The 10180-nt window shown below is 27.3% G+C and overlaps 1 long non-coding RNA gene across 12 annotated transcripts; it reads left to right on the forward strand.

The window, feature by feature from the left end:
- The first annotated feature begins 15 nt into the window (after positions 1 to 15).
- On the forward strand, positions 16 to 7721 carry LOC128397603 (uncharacterized). 12 transcript variants are annotated; one of them, XR_008327027.1, is made up of 12 exons: positions 16 to 197; positions 385 to 451; positions 566 to 632; positions 714 to 855; positions 1187 to 1381; positions 1488 to 1877; positions 1952 to 2982; positions 3129 to 3481; positions 3736 to 3966; positions 4240 to 5291; positions 5626 to 5789; positions 6011 to 7721. It is a non-coding gene; the product is annotated as an uncharacterized LOC128397603 (long non-coding RNA). The 12 variants fall into 12 exon arrangements; XR_008327028.1 differs by having other exon boundaries at positions 17 to 197; positions 1235 to 1381; XR_008327018.1 differs by having other exon boundaries at positions 24 to 197; positions 714 to 1381; positions 6011 to 6075; positions 6199 to 7721.
- Positions 7722 to 10180: the final 2459 nt, after the last annotated feature.

Genomic DNA, 10180 nt, shown 5'->3' on the forward strand with positions numbered 1-10180 from the left:
TCTGACACTTTTTCCTTGACAACAAAAAGAAAAACAAAGAAATTCAAAAAAGGCGGGAAATTGGTTTTCTTTCAATTCTGTTGACCCTTGACAACAGAATTGATTTATTTTTCTCTCAACTGTTGATTAATTTAATTTGTTTATTCCAACGGTTTACTAATTATGGATTCCAGTGATAATAGAAATTGAGAATAACAGTAAGTCAACAATTAATATTTTTTCTCTTTTTTCTCCCACAATCAAGCTAATCATTTGTATTTCTTTCCTCCTTTTGTGTTTCTCTTACATAAACATTGTGATGATGAATTAATGATTTAAACTCTAATGATGATAATGTAATTGTGATACTTTACTGGCACATATTCTGATTGTTACCAAATGAAGACATCAAACTGTTGGCTGTGATCAACTAGGATTCGTTATTCAGGTCAAGTATAATGTAACAATTTAGGTAAAGAATTACAATTGATTTCTAATGATACCAAGTAATCATAATAACACTAATGATCTTTTGGTGATTATAATCAAGCGTTTTTTTCTCTCTCTTTTCTCTTTCTTTTCTTAGGCCTTTGTTTGATTTTCTTTTCTTCTCAAGTGGCAGGTCATAATTCACCCCTTTCTCTCTATTATGTGTAATACCAATTGAGTTATTCCAATAATCATAATAATCTACAGATCATATCTTCATTTCTCTCTCTCTCTCTCTCCATTAGGTGACCATCGGGTCTTTGGGATAATGATGACATATTATTTGATATATTATCCACTACTATTGTCCACTTGATTCTAGTCATGTTGTCCATGCGATCAAACCATAGAGGAAAAAAAGAGAGGAATAGTTAAAGTGATGAAAAGGTATTAAAGTCATAATTCAAAAAGGGTTTGATTCAATTGTTGACCAGTGGATAGTTGTGACCAAAGGGAGACCAATGGTGAAGAGTTTTTTTTTGTTATGTTACAAATAATCATAATCATAATAGTAGAGGTAAATTGTTAAGTGTTTGACTCTTACTGTTGACAAGCCAATTTCCTGTTAATGATCTGTGAATCTATTTGTAAGATTTTTTCTCTTCCTTCCTTCCACCGGTGACAAATTGCCTGTAATTTATGTCCTTTTATTGATAATCAAACCCTCAAAACATTGACAACACTTTTCGATTAACATATTGATATAAACAACGAGAAGTGTGAGCAATACCATTTACTACTAATCATCTACCCGATTCTGGATTAGCTTTTATCAGGAGAAAATCATAATTGATTTAATAAGGTAACATGATGATAAAAGATCAACAATAAGGAAAAGTTTGGTGTCAAATTAATTTCATCTTTACATGAGAATATGAGATAATCTCATTAACGTGTTAATCTCTCATTATTGGTAATATATTTTTCTTAATCTTTTATTATTAAAATATATTTCTCTTTCAAAAATTCAATCAATTTCGATTTTACTAATTTTCTTTTTTTTTACTTCTCTTTATCAGATTACACTAATTTAATTGGTTAAACTTGCTTGTGGTAATAAGAATACAAAGTTAATTGTGTCAATAATCAATGTATCAAGGTTACATTTTCAATTGGAATTGAAAACGTGTTCAGCTTTATATCCTTTCTGATTGTGCTCGTGTTTGAATCAATCAATTATTGTTTCAATTAACAATCTAACCAAAAGTAAAAGGTATCGATTGAAATGATTGTAGCAATTAATACTTATGCTAATTACGATATTGATTCTCAGATTACAATCCAAGATGATCAGTCTGATAAATTGTCTAACCTTATACTCTGACCCTTTTAACCTTAATACCAATCTCAATTTCTAATCAATTTTATCAACTTCATCTTGAGAAATCCAATCAACCAAATAATCAACGGTAAAAACAAACAAAATTGTCTTCTCAATGTTTTCTTTTCATACTTTTTTTTTCTTATTGTTTCATTTTCAAAGGACCTTCAAGGTTTAGACTCAAAGCCATTAAGAGATTGGTAAAATCAATGGAATCGACAATGGAAGAGAATGGAAAGGAAAAAAAAGATGAAAGAAGAAAAAACAACAGAGAAGAAAAGAAAACAACAATTCGAAACATTTTATCACATTTAATTCTCAAGACAATTGACTTAACCATGAACATTTTGCTCTTTCCCTCCCTGGCCAACATCCCATTGTTGTTTTCTTTATCCTTGTTATCCCTTTTTGACAGTCTCTCCTTTTTTTTGTCATCTTCATCTCTTCCTTATATTGTCTCTATTTGAATCTACTGATAACCTTAATCATCACCACCATCATTAACAGTATCATCATCGTAATCTATTAACATGGTCAATCCTAATCTGCTGGTGTTAAAGCTCCTGGTCAAATAAGCATCTTTCAAATGGTTATACATTATTTATAATATTATTGTAATAATAATCGCCCATACAATGGAGATGAAAAGGAAAAAGAGAATCAAATGAAGCGATATCATCATTATCATCCCAGGAAAAAAAAGGTGAAGAAGAGGAAAAGGACTCAAAGGATATTGTGTGTATGTTAATGGTGATGATGCTTAAGATTTTCTGTTACAAAGTGACCTCACAATGAGCATTTGACGCTGTTGATCATCGATATCTCCCATTTATCTACTCGAAATCGACACATATGCTTTTCTACACATGTATTATTAATGGAAAACATGGAAATCACTTGTTAATGATCGATTTAGCTGATGATTTGCTTTCTAATTCGATTAACCATCTCAAGAGAGGCTTCAATTTCCAAGGAGAAATATATCCAATATCGATATATGTACTTAGTATCTTAACATTAATTTTCTATAACAATTTAACTCACAGTTAATACAAAATCTTATGCTCTTCAAGTGGCCTCGACTAATCATTCACAATTGAATATTATTATTATCATCATCAATATTAAATGAATACACCTATTATTATATAGGATCCACTTAAGAAAATGTTGATAATAATATATAATCATGGGTAATGATTTTATCTTCATCATTATATTGTTACATGAAGATGATAAGAAGGAGGAAAAAAATATTAATGTTGAATTTTCCAATGAAATGTTTTTTTTTCTTGTTCAACAACAATTTAAATTATTGTATTTCTTTTAATTTTTCTAGATCTACATCAATATATTGACCCAAGTATCACAATTATAAATAATCGGGATGAGGATGGAGATGAAATTGTAACTGTAACTGTCTAAAGAAGATGGGAGAGCAAAGAATCATCTGTTTACATGTTTCCTCAATCAAATCTACAATTTAAAAGGAAGAATTAACCTCAAATGGTTAACCAAATTGGATTACTCGATGATCAGCTTTAAATTGAAACCAATTGAGATTCTGATTGAATGTATTGACAATCAGTTGACTTAAAAAAAAAAGCTACACTTACAATCATAATAGCAACATGAATATCAATGTTGTTAATCATTTACAACAATGATTAAGATAATTGTATGTATACAAAGGTAAGAAGTGGACAAGATGAAATGACTTGTGAAGAAAAAATCTATTATATTGTTACTAATTTTTTTTTTTACAAGACGATTAACAATTTAATACTAATCAGGAATTAACTCTAATACAGTAATATTATTAATCTGATGCAGTTTCTTTTACCTTTACGAGTGTATGATTATTGTATGAGAACAACAATAATCAACTTGTTAATCTTTTATATTTATTATCAAACTAATTGTAATTCTTTTCATTTCTTTACTAGGAATTAAATCAATTATGGACCATTGATTAACTAATTAAATCATTTCGCTGCATCTGTTGTAATAGTATCTTAATCAACTTGACTTTCTACTGGATTAACTTTTTATAATCTAAATGTTTCTACAAAGTATTTATAACGGAAATGTTAATCATCTTGATTTAGATTTCAATCTGATTGTTTCGCTGATATTAATCACGTTTTCAACAGTCAACAACAAATTGTTACAATATTGTAAGTATTTTCTATTAATCTTTTCTTCATCACCTACAGATAATTTGATCATCTTCATCCTCATTTACTTGTAAAGTTAATTTGATAGTTTTACCTATTAATACAAATTCACTACAGTTAATTGTTTCAACAAACTTGTCGACAATTAACCAGTGAGTTAATCTTTTTACCTATTCCATTATTATTATTACTCTCAATCTATTGTTTTCCTTTCCAATCATCAATTGAATATCTAAATTAACATAACTTTTTTACCTCTTCTTCTTGATTCAGGTTATACTGATTTACTTTAATCATCATGATTAAACAATAGACTTGCTCTGGAGACATTTAAACAATTAGTCAATATCCATCCTTTGATAAACGTTAAATGGAAATTGATTGATAACAATTGGATTCTAACAATACAATCAAAGACAACAATACAGTGACTTTTGTTGTTTGGTGACCATTATCATTTTCACCATTCTAATCAACAATCAACAAACAAAATCTGATCATTCATATGCTGATTATCCTTCAATTACTGAGTCAGTTTTCCTTTGTTGTTGAAGAAAAAGTGATTTCCAAAGATTCACTTTTACTCTTTATCTACAAATCATTGAAACATTTGAAAATACAAACAGAGAGATCACATCACCAAGGGAATTATCATGATGATGATCATGTTAACAGAGAGTAACAATCTGAATCGCAACTATCTATAGTTAACAAGGAGGAAAAGAAGAAGAAAAAAACTTTATATTTACAAACTAATCTCAAGGAAGGAAATTCATCAATTGATACAGTTAACATTGGATGAGGAAAATGTTACAATCACCATTTGAAAAGATATATAATATATTTATTATGTACCAAGTAGGAGACATAAAAAAAAAGTAAATGCTGTTGATGTAAACGGAGGAAGAATCATCAAAAAGCTCAAAGGAGAAGTTACGAAAAAAAGTTCCTAATCGAATCAATTGTAAATGGAGTCCATCTAATTATAAGGTTGAATTAAATGTTAACCTCTACACAAACATTCAATTGAATTCAATTGGAATTGAATTGTGATGAAGGTGAAAAAAATGGACCAACACCTTACGCCTCTTACTCGGTGTTTACCCAACAACATAACAGAGACTTTGGTTCATTCGGTGATGTAAACTAATGGATAAACCTATGGACAGAAAAAAAGGAAAAGTGAAAACGATTCTCATCATCATCATCATCATCATTTCTCTCTCTCTCTCTTTCTCTATTTGTAGTTGAATAGATTTTAAATGAGACTCAATTTGGATGGAGATGGTTAACAAAAGCATAGGTGGAAAATGGATCAACAAATGGTAACCTTGATTGTCCATTCAATTGACAGTGTGTTTAATAGATTACGATGATGATGATTCTATTTATTTGCTTAACATTTAAATGATAAATAATTATGTTAACACATAAGAAATATAATCTATCCTCTATTTAGATTATGATAATAATATTATTACATAGGTAGAGTTTAAAATGTCAATGTCAGATTGTTGTTTAGTTAAAGTAAATTGATTCTGTAGTTTAACAATTTTCACAGGTCAATTGTTGATCAATCAACTAATCAACTGGCACCTTTTTAAGGTTAATTGGATTGGAAAGTAACTTTTTTTTTCTTCCTCATATTTATGATTAAAGGTAAAAATGGATTATCAATATTTGCAATCAATTCTGGTGATACAATTGGATTAACTTTGTTGTTTGTTTCCAATCGTTTGTTAATCATTTTTTTTTCCTCTGGATATCATTAATCATTTTCAATCTTCATCATCTATGACAACAATTTAATGATCAACTATTAGGTAAGATTTACAATCATCTTGTTTTGATTATTATCACTTCCATTGTGATAACAATTACGATGTTTTTTTTATCCTCATCATTTAACTCCCACTTTCACTCCTCCTTATCATCATCATCATCATCATCATCAATATACTAACAATATAATAATAATAATGATAATTTATTTTTCTTTACCTTGTATCACATTTACAATAATCAATTTGTTTTAAATCTCTAGGAGGCTGAGGAAAATTTTGCTGATGAAATTTCAAGATTAAAGGACTTTAACCAATTCTATTGATGGTAATTCAAGGTGATCATTTACAACAATCAAACTAATTGTCAGAGTGTTAAATGTTATTTTTGTTTCTATTTTTGTCTAAATTTGTATTTTAATGGTTCAACAATTGTTACCACTGATATTAGATTGTATCAGTCACCTTGTATATCCAACCACATACAGGGAAGTATTTTCTTTGTTACCAAACTAATATTTTGACAATGTAACAATTGTTATCCCAATAGAAGACTAGAAATGATTATGATAATCCATTTAATCTCATCTGATTTTCTTTAGGTCATAAAAGATGAAGATGGATATAAAAAGATGATGATGATGATGATGTGGTTAGTTTTTCTGTTTCCATACAATTGGAGAGACTCAAGTTAATGATGGAACTACATTTTAGAAGCGATTTCATCTTGGATATAAATTTACCGTTATTTTCACTTTAATCCAAAGGAGATGATGATAAAAAGATGTTACCTGTTAATACCCTTGTTGATTCAAGTTTGAAGCAACTTTTTAAATTGCTGGCGATGATATTGGTTGGACAATTAAGGTTGATGATTAAGTTTTCCACAAGATTATCTTATTGGAAAAACTTTTTTACAGATTATCGTTGGACTTTTCCTCGACTCGAAATGTTATCTTTATTTATCATCTTTTCATCTCGATCATTTCAGTATTTAATCATAACAATTTGAGAGCAATTTAATTACATGATTAGACAGATATTTAATTACTGATTTGATTGGAACAATTATCTTTAGTTTCTTGTTTATTAGGGATGAAAAATTATTGATAATAATCAATTTTAATCATGTTACAGTTTGATAATTGATTTTTTTCCATTGTTACATTGATAATGATATAGAAAAATATATTTATCTTGATTATTAATCGTTAATTTATTTATTATCATTATTTATGTAACAATTTAATCTTGGGTAATATGTTTAGTTAATAAATCCCATTGTGGTCATAAATTATTGTTACAATTAAAGGCAATTGTCCAATTTAATTGGATTCACTGTGAGACTTTCATATTTATGTATATTCGTTGGAAACAGTAACCTAATATTCAAACAATTAACTTAATCATTAGCTTTAAATCACAATCAAGAACAATATTTATATCCAAAGTTTATAAACTATCAGCAATTACCAATGAATACAATTAACATAATTAGCAGGCTATGTAATTGGATGAATAATTTAACCACAGAAAAAAAAACAAATGTTGATTAATTTGATGATATAAGCTAATCAAAAGTAAATTATTGGTAAATCATTGATTTAATAATTTAATTGCTGTTGTTGTTTCAATGGTTTGTTGTTAAATTTGTAATAACAAGTAACTGATTTGATTTGTTTCTTGATTGTTGTTGAAAAATCACTTCACTTCATTTTGATTTGAACACATTTACATACACTTCACAATGATGATGACAAACAATCAAATCTAATTTAATTGTGATTTTCAACTATTGTTAGTTATTGAATTAACATCATCAAGTGATTCAATGAAAGAACATGAAATTTACAATTTATTTGATTTTGTCTTATTTACTTTTCCTGTTCCATCAACCATGTTAACATGTATATCTATTTGTCAACAATTTGTATTATTATTATCAAAGTAATACAACAATTACAATCACAATTACAATCACAATTACAATCAACAATCATTATGATTTAACAAAAATTTACCTGTTTGTTAATTATTTGAAATCTCATTGGGATAAACAAAAGATATCAATGATTTTAAGTGTCTCACAATTTGAATGATTAACTTGATTGTTGAAAATTAATTTATGTCAATTCATTCAATTTGTAAATAATTTAAAATTTAATCTGATTTTGAAATATTAACAATAACGATTTCCAATTATTATTATCATCACAATTGGACTAATTGTTATAACGATTAAAAAAAATGGATATAATTGATTCCCATGTATTTGATTATGTATCTTTTGATTATTGTAACAATTAGTTTTAATATCTCATGGCAATTAACTTGATTATGAATGAATTAAAATTTTAGATTAACTGTTATAATTGATTATGATTGTTGTAAATTGATTCCATTTGACTTACAATTTTTTAATCATTAACCATCTAATCAAAAGGCAAGTAACAACAATTAACATTTTCCTCTTTCAATCAATAATTATACTAATCAAGATTAATTTTAACATTGATTAGTTTAGACATTAATTTAATCTTCTTGAATGATTAACCTTACGGAACCGATTAACAATTATCATTTATTACTTAATCAATATTACAATTGATCCTTTAACATTGTCGATCACGTTAATTGTAACCTGTTAACTTTTAATTGATTAACATTTATATATATCAATGTGATAATTAACTTAATCTTTACTGGTGAAAAAAAAAATAACAATTACAAGAAAACAATCATCACAATTAAGGTCTTGATGATACAAAAAGTGGCTCTTGAAAATTAAATTAACTCTAATTACGAGTATTAATCTCTAATTGTCTTTTTCCATCATTTATCAATTAACTTTTTCTGTTATTAGTTATTAATGATTAGGGTTTTTGATTTAAGTGTTGGATTAACCTTACGGTGGTTCCCTATTGATGATGCATTTGTAATCATGTTACATTAATTTCCGTGTGAAAAGGTGATTACCTGGATTATTATTATCATTATATTGTGTTACCCTTGGTGGATTTCACCTTTAACCCCCTTACTCTCTCACTCTCTCACCTCTTAATGGTGTTAGTAATCATGAAAACGATATAATATCTACCTTGATGGGCGTCAAAATCAATGGCGATCGCACTTATCACTCAGTTAACTTTATAATCTAAAAAGTTTTTCTCCGGATTATTATCCATGTTTATATCTAATCTTATTCCTTGTTCATCTCACGTATCACAATTAACTAATAATCTATGATAATAATGGTCAACACTGACCACTCCAACCTCCAGTCACACTTTGGCTGAAGGAGGAAAAGGAAGAGGAGGAAAACCGGATAACTTTATTATCTCAATAACGGTTTTTATTATTATACTCTAACTAAATGGTAACAATTATTATCGAATCAAATGTTGACGCCTTTGAATGTTATTCATCATTATCATCATTAACTGAGATAGAAAATGATTCCCTGTGAACATGAGATCAGAATCAGAATCACGAAATTACCTGGTTAACCTTAAAGTTTAATTTTCTTCTCGATATATTAATATTTATAAATTGTCATTCTTATTGTTGATCATCTCATCCAATCAACAAACCAAATCGATAACCACATTCACAATTAACTTTGATCAAACGATTATTGGTCAATCATGATGATCAATATTTTCACCATAATTATCATTATTAATCCTTAATGATGATGATTAAGATATACTCACGTTGTTCATTAATGGTAAGTAATATCATCTTTAATGATAGTAACTATCAAATCCTTTTTTTAAATCATCACAATTAACTTGATAATATTATTTTTTTTTCCTGTTTTCTTGGTTCATTTTCATTGCTACAATTAGTGAACTTATTGTTAATGATAAAACATTTTTGATTGATAAATTTTCAATTACTCAATTTAAATCAACATATAAGTTAATCACTTTGTATACTTATAAACGTTTCCTATCAATAATTAACTGATCCACTGGTGTAATGTTTTATTGATCATCATTATCTTTCAACCATTGATTTAGTTAATGGTTTTATCATCATCATCATTAAATATCATCATCATGATCAACTAATAACATGAAAATTAATAATAATAATGATGATATTTGTTGAATCTTAATCAATCAAAGTGAGTGTTTCATATATTTACATCAACAATTTACTTTCAAACTATTACACTGATTTAATTTAATCATCAACAATAGTTAACACCCTTAATTGTTATCATTATAGTCTATTGAATTAAATACAATACCTATAATTTAATAATAATAATGTTGATTATCATGATTAAGATATATTCACTTTGATTGCTCCTCAACAATTTCATTTGATAAAATTAACTTATTATTATCATCATTAGATTTGATTTGGTTTGTTATTATCATGTTGATTTCTCATGCTAGGTAATCATTTAATTCAAGAGTTAATTG

This window comes from Panonychus citri, unplaced genomic scaffold (assembly GCF_014898815.1).
Source record: "Panonychus citri isolate SS breed McGregor unplaced genomic scaffold, ASM1489881v1 Contig00001, whole genome shotgun sequence".
NCBI lineage: Eukaryota > Metazoa > Arthropoda > Arachnida > Trombidiformes > Tetranychidae > Panonychus > Panonychus citri.